Source organism: Eumetopias jubatus, unplaced genomic scaffold (genome assembly GCF_037043125.1).
Source record: "Eumetopias jubatus isolate StellerSeaLion01/CBP00866 unplaced genomic scaffold, mEumJub1_p1.0 scaffold_1, whole genome shotgun sequence".
Lineage (NCBI taxonomy): Eukaryota > Metazoa > Chordata > Mammalia > Carnivora > Otariidae > Eumetopias > Eumetopias jubatus.
The window spans coordinates 81,977,911-81,997,927 of record NW_028274807.1 but is presented as its reverse complement, the minus strand read 5'-3'; the positions used below and the strand labels follow the sequence as shown (position 1 = coordinate 81,997,927).

The window sequence follows — 20,017 nt, the reverse complement described above, 5'->3', positions numbered from 1 at the left end:
CAAATGAATCCCCTCTGCCCAATGACACAGCCTGTCATCTGTCATGAACCTCTAAGGAAGTGAATGGAGGTGGGCATTTGGCTTCCCTGAGACGTCTAGTCCCTAGAAGGTCTAGAAAGACCATCTTGTGGGTGCAGTTGTCCATAAAATTTAGTCTAATTTCATTTTTAAAACTTAAAAACCTGAGCCATCCCTGATTAATTAAAATTAACTCAATTTCATTTTTTAAAAACCCCATCTAAGGCTATAGGGCTGTGACCTCCTCTCCGGGAAATTTGAAAAATTCCTGATGCCATCTCAGTCCCCCTAGCCTCCATTTCTGCCTTACCCACTCCCCTGGTTCAGAATCTCTTTGTAAACCAGAGAACCTGACTTCCCTCTGATTGTTTACTGATCTGGTACCTCTTCAGGCCCCAAGCTTGCCCGGATCCTGTTTGAGCCTGTTGGTGACCCAGCCCTTGGCTTCCACTATGCTCCCAACTCCCTGCTCCCTGCCCCTGCTGGCCACCGACTGAGCCAGCACCCTTGCAGCAGCTCTTGGTCATGTCTTCAGCACACTTTTATAGACACAACATTTGTTAGTGAAGGTAGCGATCCAGAGAAGTCAGATTTATTTCTGGTGGTGACATCAGCAGCGTTAGAGTAGCTCCTGGCTATAGTTAACAACAGAAACTAGCTCAGACAATTCGACTGCTCTCTATTTTTGCCATTTCTCTTTGTCTGTACTTGCTGCTGCCTCTCTTTTTCCACCAAGCTTTGCTGTTACCATTAAATTTGTCTCATAGAGAAGTTCTCTGAAAAAAAAAAGTTCTCTAATTCTGAACGGAGTCAGATCCATCAACCAGACCTGAAACACTTCAGCTGCTAATGGTTCTTTTAATAAAATTTCGGTGCTCATGAAATAAGCAGAGGGAAATGTCTCCAGCAGCACTGTCCAGATCCCTGTTCTGCAGTGCTTTAAAATTCTACCTCTCTCGGCTACAACTTCAGCCTAACCTTACACTACTGGGCAAATTTCATTCCTGGGCAATTTGAGGCACCTGGACCAATAATTCAGCCCTCTGTATCCTAGTGTGGTGGCCGGTTCTATTCTGAATCTGCTAAAAGAGTGGGAATGGCTTGTAACTAAGCCCCTGTCTTGAAACCTCAGGTGACCTTGATCTCCTGTCTGGGTCTCCAAGGCAAAGCCAGCCTGGCATCCCAGGAACATGAAGGCAGTTCTTTTGTAGGAGAGCCTTGTCCTCCTCAGCTATCTCAGGTGCAGTGATGGGTGCTGTTATGAAATGTTGTGAGCAGAGGTGAAAGGATGCAACCTGGCCTCTTGGCTCAGCTCTGGCCCAAGGCCAAAACGATGGACTTTGGGTACTCACCAAGAGGTGTCAGCCAGACTGCAGCAAGAAGGAAACCTTAGAAGTTGATCCCAAGCCACCAGCTGCTGGTACTCTGCCCTTTTCCCGTCAGACTCCGAGATGGCTCCTAAATTAGGTTGGGGTTAGTCTACAAAGGACATCTAAGACGACACTTGGGAGGGATGGGATCAATCAAAGCCAGACTTTCTTTCCCTGTGTTATAGTCTGGGTTTCCCAGAGAAAAAGAACCAATGGGACACGATAGGTAGATAGATAGATGATAGATAGATAGATCATAAAGAATCAACTCACACAATTATGGAAGCTGAGAAGCCCCAATATTTGCACTTGGCAAGTTGGAGACCCAGGAGAGCCAATGGTATAGTTCCAGTCTGAGTCTGACCCAATGGCAGGAGAAGACCAATATTCCAGCTCAAAGACAATCAGACCGAAAGGGAATTTTCTCTTACTTCATCTTTTGTTCTATTTAGGCCTTCAACCGATTGGATGAAGCCCACCCCCACTGGAGGGGGCACTCTGCTTTACTCAGTATACAGACTCAAGTGTTAATCTCATTCGGTAACACCCTCACAGACACATCCAGAAATAATGTTTGACCAAATATCTGAGCACCCCATGGCCCAATCCAATTGACACTTTAAAGTAACAATCAAACCCTCACTGGGCCTCAGTTTCCTCAATTTTACAATGAGGAGATTGGTTATGGTGATCGTCAATCTTATTTCTGGTTCTGTGAACTTTCCAGAAGACCTAGCCCATTCCGTAATCAGACAGGATAATAATATTACCTAAAGGTATGCATTGTAAAAAGCAAATTATATGTATGAAAATGTAAAATGGGGCGCCTGGGTAGCTCAGTCGTTGGGCATCTGCCTTTGGCTCAGGTCATGATCCCAGGGTCCTGGGATCAAGCCCTGCATTGGGCTCTCTGCTCTGCAGGAAGCCTGCTTCTCCCTCTCCCACTCCCCTTGCTTGTGTTCCCTCTCTCGCTGTGTGTCTCTCTGTCAAATAAATAAAATCTTTAAAAAAAAAAAGAAAGTGTAAAGTAGTGACATTATTATTAGTTATTGAGATTATTGAAGTGCTCTATAAGTTTATAAAATTATTGTTGGTACTAATTATCATAATTATCATGCCCTCTCCCTGGCTGTTAACCACTATACCCTACAGTTAGTGCCACTCTTCCAGTCGGTTACATCTTACAGCCCTACTGTCCCCCTCTGTTGTCACAGTATCTCAGCCACCATTATCTTAGTCATTGTCAACTTTAGTACACTGTCTGAAAATGCAGGGGAACAGTGGCTCAAAGGTGAGAGTCCCGTGAGAACCCAATAAGGCAGGTGATGGGGATATGGTCTTAGATTGGCTGGTTTACATATGAAAGATACTCTCCTAGGGGAGTTGTTTGCTATCTATAGGGATTTGTAGGAATTTGCTAACCATGGAGTGGACAGCACCTTCTAGTAGGCAAGGCCCCACAAAGCTCAAAATAGAAAGACTTAATATACACCTCAATATTTAATACATACCCTAGGAGGTATTGATTTTTACTATCATAGTTAATCCCACTGAAACTGAGTTCACAGTTAAGAGAAATCGTTTCTCTCTCTATCCTTCATTTGTTCAGTCAACAGGTATCTAGTAAGTACTTACTATGTACTAGATATTATGTTAAGTCCTGGGTACAAAGGAGAAAAACAGTCCTTTTCTTTAAGTGGAGTAACATAATGAAAATGTTAAAATGCTTGTGATAAATGTTATGATAAAAGGAAGTCTAATGTTCCATAATAGGAGAGGCACCAAACACAGCCTGAAAAGGACAAGATTCCTCAATGCCATCTCCCCTCCCCCCCACACTATAAAGTTGGGGGGCTCAATCTCAGAGCCTGTGGGAAAAGAACTGAATACATTCCCCTTGCCTTCTCTCAACAGCTCCTCCAATAAGGTCCTTTTGAATAAAATTTTTCAGGAAAATTATTTTCCCTTTCCATTTCTGAGAACTAAGCATAAGGAAATCATGCAGTAGAAGCAAAAAATCTATATGCAGAAATATGTCCATTGCAGAGTTAAAAAGAAAACCTAGATGCAATAAAAGTATCCAAAACTAATGGAGTAGTTGAACAAAATGTAGCACATCTAGCAATGCACATTATGAAGCACGATAACTGTAATGATTCAGAAGGAGCACAGACTCTGGAGTCAGATTTTCTAAGCTTTATTCTTTGGGCAAAGCACTTACTGTTCCTGAGTCTCAGGGGCACCTGGGTGCCTAAGTCAGTTAAGCATCTGATTCATGATTTAGGCTCAGGTCATGATCTCAGGGTGGTTAGATGGGGCTCCGCGCTCAACAGGGCGTCTGCTTGAGATTCTCTCTTCCTCTCCTTTTATCCCTCCCCCCACCTAAAATAAATATTTTTTTAAAAAGGTAGTTAGTGTACCTGAGTCTCAGTTTTCCCATTTAAAAAAAATGCAGTTAGCTAATTGGGGTGCCTGGGTGATTCAGTCAGTTGAGCATCTGGCTCCTGATTTCCACTCAGGTCGTGATCTCGGGGTCATGGGATTGAGCCCCATGTTGGGATCCGTTCTCAGTGGGGAGTCTGCTTGAGATTCTTTCCCTCTCCCTCTGCCCTTCCCCCCTGCTCATGGGTTCTCTCTCTCTCTAAAATCTAAATTTAAAAAATGGGGTTAGCTAATAATAGTTGTTATCTCACAGTGCCATTGTGGAGGTTAAATAAGCTACTCCAGGTAAAGCACTTAACGAACACCTGGAGTAGTGCTCAGAAAATGTTGCCGTTACTGTTATCATTATTAATATGAAGTTAATTGGGTGCACTTAATAAAGCGGCGCCTGGGTGGCTCAGCCGTTAAGAGTCTGCCTTCGGCTCAGGTCATGATCCCAGAGTCCTGGGATCGAGCCCCGCATCAAGCTTCTTGCTCGGCGGGAAGCCTGCTTCTCCCTCTCCCACTCCCCCTGCTTGTGTTCCTGCTCCCGCTGACTCTGTCAAATAAATAAAAAATAAATAAAAATAAATAATAAAGCATAGAAAATGTTCCCAGTACAGTTTTAAGTGAAAAAATATATATAAAATAGTACGTAGGGGCGCCTGGGTGGCTCAGTCTTTAAGCGTCTGACTCTGGCTCAGGTCATGATCCTAGGCTCCTGGGATCGAGTCCCACATCGGGCTCCCTGCTCAGCGGGAAGCCTGCTTCTCACTCTCCCACTCCCCTTGCTTGTGTTCCTGCTCTTGCTCTCTCTCTCTCTGTCAAATAAATAAATAAAATCTTTAAAAAAAATAGTACATAAATTCTGAGCCTATGAAAAATACATATGAAATAGTTCTATTGATAGCATGACATTATGAATTGTATTTTAATGAAAGATTTATTTTAATCTTATTGCAAATTTTTCTCTTACTAGAAAAGGAAAGGGAGAAATATAAAAATAAAATTTAAGGGGAGCCTGGGTGGCTCAGTCGTTAAGCTTCCGCTTTCGGCTCAGCTCATGGTCCCAGGGTGCTGGGATCAAGCCCCACTTCGGGCTCCCTGCTCGGTGGGAGGCCTGCTTCTCCCTCTCCCACTCCCCCTGCTTGTTTTCCTCCTCTCGCTGTATCTCTGTCAAATAAATAGCGACTGCCTTCGGCTCAGGTCATGATCCTGGAGTTCCGGGATCGAGTCCCGCATTGGGCTCCCTGCTCCGCGGGGAGTCTGCTTGTCCCTCTGACCCTCTTCCCTCTCGTGCTCTCTATCTCTCATTCTCTCTCTCTCAAAGAAATAAATAAAAATCTTTTTAAAGAATCTTTTTTTTTAACGAGCTTGTTTCCTTTGTTTTTTAAAGATTTTATTTATTTACTTGAGAGAGAGAGAATGAGAGATAGAGAGCACGAGAGGGAAGAGGGTCAGAGGGACAAGCAGACTCCCCGCGGAGCAGGGAGCCCAATGCGGGACTCGATCCCGGAACTCCAGGATCATGACCTGAGCCGAAGGCAGTCGCTTAACCAACTGAGCCACCCAGGTGCCCTAAAAAAAGCTTTTATAAATAAATAAATACATACATACATACATATATACATACATACATACATAATAAAATTTAAAATGTGACGATGGGGCACCTAGGTGGCTCAGTCAGTTAAGCATCTGACTCTTGATTTCCAATACGGTCATAATCTCAGGCTTTTCAGATCAAGCCCTGTGGGGTGCTTAGCACCCAGCACAGAGTTTGCTTCAAATTCTCTCTCCCTCTCCCTCTCTCCCTCTACCCCAACCCCCCACTGGCCTGTGTGCACATGCAAAAGCGCTCTCTCTCTAATAAATAAATACATACATACATAAAATATTTTTTAAAATTCTCTAAAAAAGTCAAAAATAAATTTTCCCTGGGTTTCATGTCTGCAGAGTTGATGAGCCTCTATGATCTTCAGTTTGGGGAGAGACATCTTTCTTTTAGCGTATAAAACTCCAATTGATCTCAATATTTAGTAATAACATACAGATGAAAGCTAATTCCAAGATATAGGTCAGCATGATTGGGACTGCCAAGAAGTAGATTGAAACAGATCAGAAAGAAGAAAATAGAGAGCCACATATTAAATGTTACTATATGAGTTTCTTTTGTATAATATTAATTCAAACATGGAAAAAAATGTATAAATAGCTACAGATATATTAATATAAACATAAAGAAGTAAATAATTGGAAATATATTGCTAAGAGTAGGTACCTTTGGGCTGGAAGATCACAGATAATACCCAATTTCTTCTTTGTCCTTTCTAAAGTTGCCTACTTGGCATGTAATACTTTTAAGTTGGGGGAAAGGGAACTTTAAAAACTATTCATTTCTTCTTTTTATAGCAAGAGACTTTTAATGAGGATGTAAGAGGGAGAATGCAAGCCACTGATATCATAAATTCCCTAATGCATGTGATTGTTTATTCTAAAAGTCCCCCAGCTGGGCGCCTGGGTGGCTCAGATGGTTAAGCATCTGCCTTCGGCTCAGGTCATGAACCCGAGGTCCTGGGATAGAGTCCCGCATCGAGCTCCTTCTCCTTGGGAGCCTGCTTCTCCCTCTGCTTCTCTCTCTCTCTCTCTGCCTCTGTCTCTCATGAATAAATAAATAAAATCTAAAAAAAAAAAAAAAACTCCCCCAGTTGGGAGCTAAAACTAATAAGAGCTGGGGGCTGAATTTGGTGAGCGGGGGGGGGGGGCTGTTACAACGGGTCCCACAAGAAAGGCTATGAGCGGGGCAAACTGGGATTCAGCACAGGAGCAGGGTGACTGAGAGAGAGGGCAGGTTGGCTCAGGGCTCCCCATTAGGAGTGGGGACTGTACAGGGAGGCGGTGCTCAGCCAGGAATGCATCTTGGAGAGGCTTTGTGGAGGTCACTGCTTCACGAGTGGGAGCTGTTTTAAAGGTTCAGTGGAGGAGCCAAGTTCAGTGTGATCCTCCCAGTCTCATTAGCCTGCCAACCAGGTTTCCACCCCCAGACCTGCAACCTGATTTCTGGTCATGTGTAGCCTTTTATATCCATCCAATTTCTTCCCACAGAATTTTTCGTACTCCCAGGTATGTCCTGATGTGGGTGCTTCTTGAACTAAAAGAACTTCTCCAATGAAGTCTTTCAATAAAAAATATGCAGACTTCCTATACTTCCAAAACTAGACCAGGCCTTTGGAAACACTTTAGCCAAATGCCCTCATGAGCTCAAGGTACTATGCTCCTTTTAGACCACTAGGACCTGAAGGGTTTAGGTGATTTATCCAGGGTGACTGAGTAAGCTATGGCAGCCACCCCCCCACCCCCAACCCCCGCTCAGGATCCCTCTTTTTTCTCTGTTGTTTTTGTTTTTGTTTTCCCCATTACTCCATGTTGTTCCTTGTTAAACAGGAAGAATCTTCCTTTGCTAGGATATATCAACACAACATTAGCTCCTGTCATATTGGTACTTATCATTATATCTTGACAAATAATACTTAGGATTATGTCCTGACTGAATAACAGTTACCATTTATTGAGTCCTATGTGTTCCTTTTATAAGCTGTCATTTAATTCCCATAATAAAAAGGTATTATTAGAACGTATTTTCAGACAAATCATCAAAGCAGTTAAATAAACCATCCACCATCATCCTGTTAGTGGTAGGAGAGTCAGGATCTGAACCCAGTCCATCTGAATCCAAAATTACCTTCTTAACACTCCATAAAAACACCCTGGTTGAGGGGGGGCCTGGGTGGCACAGTCACTTAAGCACCTGACTCTTGATTTCATCTCAGGGTCATGAGAATCAATATCTCAGGGTCATGAGCTCGAGCCCTGCGTTAGGCTCTGCACTCAGCAAGAAGTCTGCTTGAAATTCTCTCTCTCTCTCCCTCTTCCTCTGGCCCTCCCTACCACTCTCTCTCTCTCTCTCAAGTAAATAAATAAATAAATAAATAAAAACCCTGGGGGAGGGGTGTGAATGTGTGTGTGTGTGTGTGTATACATGTTATATAAATATACATATAATGAGGGCGCCTGGGTGGCTCAGTTGGTTAAGCGACTGCCTTCGGCTCAGGTCATGATCCTGGAGTCCCGGGATCGAGTCCCACATCGGGCTCCCTGCTCGGCAGGGAGTCTGCCTCTCCCTCTGACCCTCTTCCCTCTCGTGCTCTCTATCGCTCTCATTCTCTCTCTCTCAAATAAATAAATAAATCTTTAAAAAATAAATAAATAAATAAATAAATAAATAAATAAATAAATATACATATAATGAAATATTATTCAGCCTCAAAAAAGAAGGAAATCCTGCCATTTGCAACACCATGGATGAATCTGGAGGACATTATGCTAAGTGACATAAGCCAGACACAGAAAGACAAATATTGCATGATCTCACTTATATATGGAATCTAAAAAAGTTGAAGCCATAGAAGCTGAGAACAGAATGGTGATTGTCAGCGGCTGGGGGACCAAGAAAACTGGAAGATTTTGACCAAAGTACAAAGTTTTGGTTATGCAAAATGAATAAGTTCTGAGATCTAATGTACAACAATGTGACTATAGTTAGCAGTATTTTATTGTATTCTTGAAATTTGTTAAGAGGGGAGCTTGTAAGTGTTCTCACCACGTTAAAAAAAAGAAGAAAACAGTGGGGCACCTGGCTGGCTTAGTTTTGTAGAGCATGCGACTCTTGATCTCAGGATTGTTAAGTTCAACTCCCACATTGAGCATAAAGATTACTTAAAAATAAAATCTTCAGGGATGCCTGTGTGGCTCAGTCAGTTAAGCATCTGCTTTCTGCTCAGGTCATGATCCCAGCATCCTGGGATAGAGTCCGGCATTGGGCTCCTTGCTCGGTGGGGAACCTGCTTCTCCCTCTGCCTGCCCTCCCCCTGCTTGTGCTCTTTCTCTCTCTCTATCTCTCTCTGATAAAAAAATAAATAAAATCTTTGAAAAAAACGGTAACTATATGATATGATAGATATGTTAATTTGCTTGATTGTGGTAATCATTTATATATATAAATGATACATATATATATATATCGACAATACTTAGCATTATGTCCTTACTCTCTCTCTCTGTGTATATATATATATATATATATATAAAATCATCATGTTGTATACTTCAAATATATACAATTTTTAATTGTCAACTATATCGCAGTAGAAATTTTAAAATAAATAAATAAAAATACTTTGACTATACAAAAAAAAAAAATACCCTGGTGTGGCTTCCTTTCAAGGAGCTGGTTCTTTATTAAGGTGAATTCATCGTGGGGCACCTGGGTGGCTCAGTTGTTAAGCGTCTGCCTTCGGCTCAGGTCAGGATCCCAGAGTCCTGGGATCGAGCCCTGCATTGGGCTCCCTGCTTTGCAGGAAGCCTGCTTCTCCCTCTCCCACTCCCCCTGCTTGTGTTCCCTCTCTCACTGTGTCTCTCTCTGTCAAATAAATAAAAAATAAAATCTTTAAAGTAAATTCATCATTCCCTAAAGTTCTCTCATTTGTGAAATTGTCTTTTCTTTGATGAAAATAGCAACATTTAAGCATCTTGACATTATATGAGAACTAAATTCCTAAATTGTATTAATTCTAAACACCTCCATAGAGTTACCAGGATAAGAATTTTTACCCTGGACTTGTTTTTATTTCATTTCAGTGTGCAAAGTATTATTATGATGTATTACTATAATATGGTAATGCTTTGCATACTCAAGTGAAAAAAAAAAAAGGAGGGGCGCCTGGGTGGCTCAGTCGGTTAAGTGTCCAACTCTTGATTTCAGCTCAGGTCATGATCTCAGGGTCATGAGTTCAGGCTACATGCTGGGCATGGAACCTTCTTGTGATTCTGTCTCTCCCTCTGCCCCCCCACCTCTCTGCACGTGCTTGCTCTTGCTCTTTCAAATAAATTAATTAATTTTTAAAAAAGAAAAAAGGGGGGCACGTGGGTGGCTCAGTCATTAAGCGTCTGCCTTCAGCTCACATCATGATCCCAGGGTCCTGGGATTGAGCCCCGCATCGAGCTCCCTGCTCTGCGGGAAGCCTGCTTCTCCCTCTCCCACTCCCTCTGCTTGTGTTCCCTCTCTCTGTCTCTTCTCTGTCAAATAAATAAATAAAATCTTTAAAAAAAAGAAAAAAGGAACTCAGGGTAAAATTTTTGTGAGAACTGTAAAGGAGAAATCTTAGATACTCCCTGTGTTTTATTTTATTTTCCATTATTACGGCAGTCTTCATAAGTTTTATATTATGAAACATCTACTCTGACACTTGAATTAGTAAATAAAAAGCAAGGTGCCCTCCAATTCCTTACTAGTCTTCAGGACAAAGATCATTCAGAGTTCATCCTGAAAAGCATCTAAATTTAGAGATTTGCTGCTGGAGCAAAACTTTCATGTACCAGTAATAGAACCAGGCTGGCTATCCAAAGTATGTCAGACATGTGCTTGCGATGCTGTCACAAGCAGGGTCAAGAGTGTCTGTCCCTACGCACTGGTGACCTAGGAGGCCTGCTGTTTCTAGGCCAGTCACAAAGAGATCTGAGGCTAGAAGCAAAGGAGTTTGCACAATAGTGAGTACATTTGTCAGGCAAGGGTTTTTAAAAACATTTTTGTTTAATTTTAAAAGTGTATATATGCACATAGTGCTATTGTTTTTGTCTTAATGTCAAAAGCTTACTGAAAAAGACATAGGTCTCCCTCAACCCCTGACTACTAGCCCCTTGATCTGCAACTCAGAAGCAATCACAACTGAAGCTCAATTATGTGGCCTTTGAGTGTGGATATTTTAAGAGCAGAGGAAAACTGCTTTCCGACATCCGGTAGTCAGTCTCTCTTTTTTAATCTTACAAATGCCCACTGGCAAAGACAAAAGAACATTAGAGGACAGGACCCTGTTGAGTATTCAGAAAGCCCGCTTTGCCTTGTTTTTCAAATACAGATAACAGAGGTTATAAGTTCTATTACTCTTCCTTTGTTTCCTTCTTTACCCCTCCTATTCTGGAGCAAAGGACAAAGCATAGAGGACATAGCTAGAAATGGTGGGGGAGGGGACAATAAACACAACAGTAACAGCTGTGGTTGTTATGGAGCACCTACTATATTCCAGGCACTATAATATATTTTTTGCTTTTCTCATTGCATCTTCATAACAATTCTATGAGGTAGGTGTTTTTATCCTCATTTTTACATACAAGAAAACTGGGAAAGTTTAAGTAATTTACTCGAGGATCTATAGCTACTAAGAAACAAAGCTAAATTTTGAAAGGTTTTTTTTTTTTTTTTGACACACACAGAGAGAGAGACAGCGAGAGAGGGAACACAAGCAGGGGGAGTGGGAGCGGGAGAAGCAGGCTCTCCTCTGAGCAGGGAGCCCGATGCGGGGCTCGATCCTGGGTCCCTGGGATCATGACCTGAGCTGAAGGCAGAGGCTTAACGACTGAGCCACCCAGGCACCCCGACAAAGCTAAATTTTGAACATAGACTCTTCAACTCTGAAACCGCACTGGAAACAGATTTTCGGTCTTTGTAGGGAGACAGAGGACATGACTGGCAGAGTGCTGAACTTGCCTAAGGAGTGAAAAAAGACCTAGCACAAATTAGGGTGGTCCCTGGCCTATCAGTGTATGGGAACTGCTCTGAGATCTGCTTTAGAGCTTTGGGGAGGTTACACTGTTCAAAAGGAGTGCATTAGAGGATCTGATGAGCACAGCATCAAGTGAGCTTACTAAAGTGAGAATTCTCAGGCTGGAGATTAGTGTGCCAGTCTCAACAGAAACAATTTCTTAAGAAACTGGATGGGGTCTTTCAAGAACAGGAGAAGTCTTCTGCAGATATTCTTGGACAGGTCCTGACCTTTCATACCTGCTGAAGAATTCCTGGGAGGGCTGCCCATCAGGCAGAAGGGAACCACAGATGGACAAGACACTCTCCAAAACTGCAGTCATTTGGAAGGAGAGCAGTGCCAGGGACAGCAGAGAAAGATCAAGTTGAATTATATATGCCCTTAAATGTCACAGGACAGCAAGAAACTGGAGATGGAGTAAAAGTCCCCTGGGGCCAGCAGCAGGAATTCTATATGGGCTCACAAGCATCTGTGAGACAGATTGCTGAGCAGAGCTAAGAGTGGGAAAAGAGTCATTTTTTTAACTGGCCTAAGCCTGGGACCAGATGCCATGAACAAGAGGAGACACTTTTCTTTTCTTTTTTTTTTTAAGATTTTATTTATTTGACAGCGAGAGAGGGAACACAAGCAGGGGGAAGTGGGAGAGGGAGAAGCAGGTTTCCGGCCGAGCAGAGAGCCCGATGCAGGGCTCAATCCCAGGACCCTGGGATCATGACCTGAGCCGAAGGCAGACGCTTAACGACTGAGCCACCCAGGCACCCCGAGAAGACACTTCTCATATGTGTTCATACCTGAGAGGGGTTTGTAGCAAGTCATGTGAAAAGGTGCTAGGGGTGCTATGGAGAATCAGGTCTACCTAGGGCAGTCAGGGCAGGAGTAACTTATGACAAAACATTTCCAGAATGTCAGATCTCTTCATGGAGAGGGGGAGAGGCAGAGAGAGAATCTTAAGCAGGCTGCACGCCCAGCATGGAGCCTGACATGGGGCTCAATCTCGTGACCCTGAGATCATGACCTGAGCCAAAATCAAGAGTCGGACGCTTAACAGACTGAACCACCCAGGTGCCCCGAGGTTTCTTCTGAGACCAAAGAAACCACCTGAATTCTCACTACTGGGGAACTAATTAAGGAAACAGAAAGGGAGGTGAAATCAGATGTCCTCGAGGCAGAAGAATGAAGAGCAGAGCAGGGTTTGGCATCACAGAGCAGGAAGGGTGCAAGTATGCTTCAGCCATCTGATGTCAGAGCCCGGGACTCATGGTGATGACCAGTCACCCTTATCTGCACGTACTGTAGCAAGTTTGGTAACAAACAGGATCCTGAAGCCATCAAGGCACCGATTACTAACATCTCATTGACCTCAACCTGTGATAGTTCCAAGAAAAAAGCAAGGATTTCCACCCTACCCTACCAGCAACAGATGGGTTTGTTTCAATTGTGAGGAAAGATACCTTGTGGCAGGCAAGAAAAAGCTCATGAGGAAAAAGCTCAGGGAAGAGGAGAGGGAACTTACCTTCCAGGTGGCAAAGTTACCTCTTTTCCCAGATCCCCAAATGGAAATTTTTCCAGCTATAACTTCTCTTGTTGAATCCTAATGCTACTATGTTTGACCTTAAGCTTTAACTGGCCCAGTCTGGGTTGGGATAGGAGTGGGACCTCACCAGGGTAACTCAAAACTTTCCTGGTAACTATACAGCGAGGGAGAGTCAGAACTCTGCATTCAAAGGGCTTCAGAGATGAATCACATCTCACCTCACCAGCAAAGAAGGGAGGGAAAGGGTGGACCTCAAGACTGGAGAGACTCGGGTGCCAAGAGCAAATAGTGTACTGTGTTTACTCTCCCCTTCACTCAACACTCTGAGGTGGTATTGTGTAATAGACTTGCTGAGATGTTAAATTGTCTGTGGAGGAAGATGAGGTGGGGGTGGGGTGGGCAGAGATCATTTGTTATTTATGCTATTTTCTGTCTTCTTTTTATATTTTTAAATTTTATTTATTTAAGTAATCTCTACACCCAACATGGGGCTTGAACTCACAACCCCGAGATCAAGTGTCGCACGCTCCTCCAACTGAGCCAGCCAGGTGCCCTGCTATTCTCTGTCTTCTGAAGAATGGAACACTCTTGTTTGAAAGATGATGAGCATGTGGGGTGCCTGGGTGGCTAAGTTGGTTAGTAGTCCGACTCTTGATTTTGGCTCAGGTCATGATCTCAGGGTTGTGGGATCAAGCCCCGAGTCGGGATCTGTGCTCAGGCAGTCTGCTTGTCCCTCTTCCCTCTGCTCCTCCCCCTACTTGCTCTCTCACTCTCTATCTCTAAAATAAATAAAATCTTTTTTAAAAATTAAAAAGAAAGATGATGAGTGTGAAAATGCAAATTGCAGAAAAAGAGATGGGTGTGTCCTGGAGGAAGGTGGCAGAGATTATGGAAAGAGAAGAAGCCCAAGTTTGTGGCTGAAGAGAGGCCCAGAGAAAGAGCGTCTGGTGGGCAAAGAGGAGTAGCTGGTACCAACAGAGAAGCTGAGATGAGGGAGCAGAAATGTTTGAAGGGATTTGTTATGTAGTTCTGCAGTGTGGAATGCTGTATGATTCTCATTGTGAAACCTTCAGTAAAATCTCCATTCATCAGTGCTTTGTAACTGGGATTTGTTTCAGGGGAAATCAAATGACCCCTGCATTCCAGGACTGGGTATGAACACAGTGTGAGTGTCACATTCTAAAAGACCTGAGAGGGGCACGTGGGTAGCTCAGTTGGTTAAGCGGCTGCCTTCAGCTCAGGTCATGATCTCAGGGTCCTGGGATCGAGCCCCTCGTGAGGCTCCCTGCTCAGCGGGGAGTCTGCTTCTCCCTCTGCCTTGCTTGTGCTCTCTCTCTCTCTCTCTCTAATAAATACAATCTTTAAAAAATAAATAGGGTGCCTGGGTGGCTCAGTCATTAAGTGTCTGCCAAACCCTGGGATTGAGCCCCGCATCAGGCTCCCTGCCGAGCTTCTCCCTCTCCCACTCCCCCTGCTTGTGTTTCCTCTCTTACTGTCTCTCTCTGTCAAATAAATAAATAAAATCTGAAAGAAAGAAAGAAAGAAAGAAAGAAAGAAAGAAAGAAAGAAAGAAAGAAAGAAAGAAAGAAAGAAAGGAAAGAAAGAAAGAAAGAAAGAAAGAAAGAAAGAAAGAAAGAAAGAAAGAAAGAAAGAAAGGAAAGAAAGAAAGAAAGAAAGAAAGAAAGAAAGAAAGAAAGAAAGAAAGAAAGAAAGAAAGAAAGAAAGAAAGAACAAACCTGAGAGAGATGCCCAGCCTCACAGCAAGTCAGGGAGAGAGGAAAGAATCAGAGGAAGCCCCATAGGAGAGGTGGCACAAGAGATGAGCCTTACCCAATGACCAACATTTCTACTGCAATACTGCAGGGGGACTAAGTGTGAGAGGCCAAGAGGGGAGGCAAAAAGGTCTGAAAGTGTTCCATTAATGATTTACTATGTCCTGACAGTTGTCTGCATGAAGAAGGGGAGTAGGCTGGAGAGGGAAAAAAAAGAATGGCTGGAAGAACTACGGATAATGGGCCACCTTCAAACATTTAAGGCTGTCATGGATGCGTTGGAGAGCAAAACACAGCCTGGCATGGGGTATTTGCAAGAATAGAATATGGCACAATTTGTTATATCCCTGAAAGGAGAGGAAATAGGTCTGAAGACCCTCTGATCTCCCTACTCCAAGTAGCTGCCTCCTTCAAATGACTAAGCCAACCTGGATTGTAAACACTGCAGAAAATAAATCATGTTACAACTTAATCACCCTCAACTTCAGTAGATTCCCCCTGGACTCAACAGCTGTTTCTATTCCAGTCCTAGCTGAGGAAAAGGCTGCCACCCAGCCATGCTCACTGATTTGTGGGGTAGGTCTAACTCCCAGGGCCCTCCACTAATGCTGAAACTACCTATATTTTGGCTGCCTGAGGAGCTCCCACACCCACCAGTAGGCCTCTGCCTGTCTTCAGGGCTGCCTGTTCTGTGGGTCCCCTCAAACTCCTCCACTCTCAGAACTGTGATTGATCACCCCATCTGCCCCAAGAGAGTCTGAGGACCTCCTCATGTAGATCCAAGTGGATCCTAGGGCATATGGTGGCAATTTTTTTTTTTCACTCCCGTCCCCATAACCTCAAGAAGTAGAGATCATTCCATCAGTTAACAGATAAATATTGAACACCTACAAGGGATGCTATGATACAAAATTAATTAGACATGGTCCCTGGGGTGCCTGGCTGGCTCAGCTGGTGGAGCGTGTGACTTGGAGTTGTGAGTTCATGCCCCACATTGGGTGTAGAGATTACTTAAAAATAAAATCTTAAAAAAGAAAAACAAAGGACATGATCCCTGACCTCAGGGATCTCAGTTGAGAGAGACATGTAAATAAACATGGACAATTAGTGTGATAACTGCTGAGAGGGAGGTAAGGAAGTGCTGCTGTGGGAAGACTGAGGGGAGATCCTTAGTCCAGAGGGCAATGAGGAGGAAAGGAGAGTTTCCCAGGATTCTTGGAAGGAAAAGCAGGAGTTAGCCAGTGATTAGGATGAAGGAATGGAGGTAGTATAAGAGGCATAGGGAATAGGTATGGATGGGAATGGCCTGGAGAGCAAGTCCTTTGGGCAACAGTGGGTAGTTCACTGAAGCTTGGCGTTCAGGCTGCACAGGTAGACCCCAGGGTGCATCAAGAAGGATCTTGTGGGGCGCCTGGGTGGCTCAGTCGGTGAAGTGTCTGCCTTCAACTCAGGTCATGATCCCAGGGTCCTGGGATCGAGCCCCGCATCAGGCTCCCTCTCATCCCTGTTCCTGCTCTCTGTCACTATCTCTGTCACTATCTCTGTCTTGCAAGTAAATATATAAAAAATCTTTTATTTATTTATTTATTTATTTATTTAACAGAGGTAGAGAGACAGCACAAGTAGGCAGAGCGGCAGACAGAAGGAGAGGGAGAAGCAGGCTCCCCACGGAGTAGGGAGCCCAATGTGGGACTCAATCCCAGGACTCTGGGATCATGACCTGAGCCGAAGGCAGCCGCTTAACTGACTGAGCCACCCAGGCGCCCCAATAAATAAAAAATCTTAAAAAAATTTTTTTCTTAAAAAAAAAAGAAGGATCTTGTATGCATTCCCAGGAAGTTGAGACTTTATGAAGGCAGTGAGGACCATGGCTTCATACTCTAGGGAAAAAAAAAAAACATACAAGAAAGGAAACTGTATACTATTTGACTCAGCACTGAATAATAAATACACAGTCTTAATAACATAAACATTAAATAATGATTTAACTAGAAATTATAATATTGGAAGGATGGGGGACAGGGATAACAGCTTTCTTAATAGGAAATAACCATGTTATGTGAAAAAATATATATAAATAACCAGAATCACTCAAATAATTGTGGTTTGCTTCTGGAGAATCAGGAGTGGGGAAGGATGGGAGATGAGACTGCTTTTCACCACTAGCCTTGTTTTTTTTTTTTTTCAAGGTTTTATTTATTTGACAGACAGAAAGAGAGAGCACAAGCAGGGGAAGCAGCAGGCAGAGGGAGAGGGAGAAGCAGGCCCCGCCGCAGTGCAGGGAGCCCAACGTGGGGCTCAATCCCAGGACCCTGGGATGATGACCTGAGCTGAAGGCAGACGCTTAACCGACTGAGCCACCCAGGCACGCTCACTACTAGCCTTGTAATATGTAACTTTGTAAATAAGCTTTTTAGAAAGATAATTAAAATTATATATATTATATTAATATAACTTATTAATTTAATATTAATATTTCTATATAATTATATATAATTATTAATTATATATAATTATATAATTAATATTAATAAAATATTAATATAAATAAAAACTTTTTTTAGTATTTATATGTGAACCTCATCTTCATCACTCAATAACTGAGCGACCAGGGGACAATTCTTTATCCTTTCTGTAGCTGAGTTTCTTCATCTGTAATATGGGAGAACAACACCTATTTTGCAGGGTTATTATGAGGACTACATATGTAAAGTGCTTAGCACTAAGTTTGGAGCTTAATAAATAATATTACTATTATTCAATATTTATTAAATACTTAATATAAAAACTTAATAAATGGCAGGCACTTTTTTTTAAGTTTTATTTATTTATTTTAAGTAATCTCTACACCCAAGGTGAGGGTTCAACTCACCACCCTGACATCAAGAGTCACCTGCTTTTCCGACTGAGCCAGCCAGGCACCCCTGAGCTCTTTTGTTTATAATAAGAGATGGAAAAGAGGCCTAAAAAGCATATTTTAAAGTCCTGAACACATGCTTTCTTTATTATTTCCATCACTGGTCATTGGAACACGTTCCATTATTTAACAAGAGCATGGCTGTATTCATAAAGTATAGAAGAGAGAGAAGTTATAATTCCAATATCAGAAGCCAAAAACTAGTTAAATGTTTCAAAATCAGGAGGTATACTCATCCTTGAAAAAAACATTTGCAGAAACAAAGAAACAGAATAATGTGCTTTGAGGAATCTATCTGCCTGGGAAAACAGGGCTTTGCGATAACATTGTTCCACTTGGATGTACGTTTAAAATTAAAAGGTAACCTAGGATTTGATATGACTGACATGAACAGATTTGCAGAGAAAGGCGGTTTCCCTGGGCTGTCTACAGACCAGAGTTCTAGTGCCTTTCATCCCTCAGGCCCTCAAATTTCCCGATTGTGTATCAAGGGGTCAAATAAAAAGATCTCTTATGTCCTCGGCCCACTCTCTAAGGTTCTGAGAATTCTTGGTAACGTGCTTTTGCCTCGGGACGTGGCAATAAACATACGACTCAGGTTTCTCACTAAGGCTCCTAACATGGGTGGATTTCCCTAACCCGTCTCTAACTAAAACAAAGTGTTTCCGAATCAGCAACCCCTGGATTGAGTCTCCTCACACTCCGCACCGACACCCGCCCTATACCGGGAAACCCAAGTGGCCCCGCCGGGCGCCCCCGAAGTGGCAACTACATATCCCAGGGTGCCCCAGGGTGGGGGGTGCTCACTCGGATTGGCCAGGGGTCGCTGACGCTCAGTGTTTTGGCCCGGACGGTCACATGTTTCCTTTGTTGTGAGCTGCCGCAAACACTGGTGGCTGGAAGGAGACGCCGGCGCTGCAGAGAGCCCTGCGCTGCCGGCCGCTAAGGGAAGGCAGGGGCTGCGGCTGCTGGCCGTTTCCAGCCTTCGCCGAGAGGTACCCGGGGATGACAGCTCTGGAACTAGCCGAGAGGCGAGGAACCGGCTAGAACCGGGGGCGGAGGGTCGACTGAGGTCGCCACCATGGGGGTGTCTGCAGGAGGGAAGCCAGCGTCGGCCGACTCGGAGCCAGACGTGGGGTCTGAGGAGAGATTGCGGCTGGGACTTGCACGGTCTCTGTCTGGGGCGCGGGGTCTCCAGGGCACCCTGGCGGGGGGGGAATGTCTTCAGTGCCGGCACGGTAACGGCAGTCCTGAAGGGAGGGCACCCCTGCCTCCTGGCACTACCGCCCCGGAACCGCGGCGTTGCTGGCGCGGCCCGCCGTGGGCGGGTTGGGAGGAGTATGGCCGCCGGGATTGGGGGTAGCAGGTGCGGGTCGCCCCGATGTCCCAGGGGCAGGGGCAGCTGGCGGATGGGGCTGGGCAGATGGGCCCCGCATGTTGCCGATGGGCTTTGAACCGGGCGCTGCTCTTTTTTAATCGAAGGAAGCACTGAGAATGCGAAGGTCTCAAGTCAAGTCGTGTCGTTTGGTGGGGGCAGCCGTTGGTCCTGTTGGGGAGGACTGACGGGGTCAAGGTGGGTCTCAGGGCATCGGGCCAGAGAAGCCCCATTAAAGCGGTTGCGAAATGTGCTAGGCACCGTCACCTGACCGTTACTCCCGCCCCCACCCCCCGAGAGCCTTTGTTTACCACGGATGGCGGCTGAGCCAGCGCCGGGAACCCGGCCCTAGAGCGACCGTCCCCGGGGAGTCGGGGCGGGCGGGGGCGCAGGATTTCAGCCGGCCGAGTCTCCGCCTAACCTCCCCACCTTCCTACCAGTCCAGGACGAGGTTTCTTAATTTAGTTCCTAATGTCCCCGCCCCCAAGTTCTGGACACTCAGGGCGCAAACTGTTACCACAGCTGGGATTGGGCGCCTGCGGCGGACTGCAGGCGGGACGACTGGGCAAGTTCCGAGTGTTTATTGGCGGGTGTCTAGTCGCTATGCCCAAGCAGTTCTCCTCCGCCCCCTTGAAGGTGATCTGGAGGACGCGCGGGAGCGCGCGCTCTCGCCTCTGGCGCTGCTGTGGCCCGACTGGAGCTAGAAGCGCGCGTTCCCGCGCGGAAGGACTGGAGCTCGAGGCCGAGCCACCCTGCTGTCACTCGGTGACCGCCGCAGCTTCTGCCAGAGCCTTAGGCAGTTGTGGAACAGCAGCGGAAGGCCCTCTTTTCGAAGACCGGAAAATTAACCCCCTTTAACTAGTGTCGCTTTATTACCGAGATGGTGGAAGGAAGTCCTCTTACGAAATTGCCCTTGCTGGTTCTGTAAACAAGATTTAAGTAGCGAAATAAG

General features: G+C 44.6%; 1 protein-coding gene across 9 annotated transcripts in view; it reads left to right on the top strand.

Moving 5' to 3' along the window:
- The first annotated feature begins 18,562 nt into the window (after window positions 1-18,562).
- KLHL24 (kelch like family member 24) overlaps window positions 18,563-20,017 on the top strand; it is a 43,584-nt gene continuing 42,129 nt past the window's right edge. For 5 of the 9 annotated variants that reach the window (XM_028100872.2, XM_028100871.2, XM_028100869.2 and 2 more), the window contains exons 1-2: window positions 18,563-18,860; window positions 19,173-19,263. The gene's annotated coding sequence lies outside the window, so the exon portion shown is untranslated. The remainder of the gene's footprint in view (window positions 18,861-19,172; window positions 19,264-20,017) is intronic. The other 4 variants (XM_028100873.2, XM_028100865.2, XM_028100866.2 and 1 more) reach the window with 3 other exon arrangements.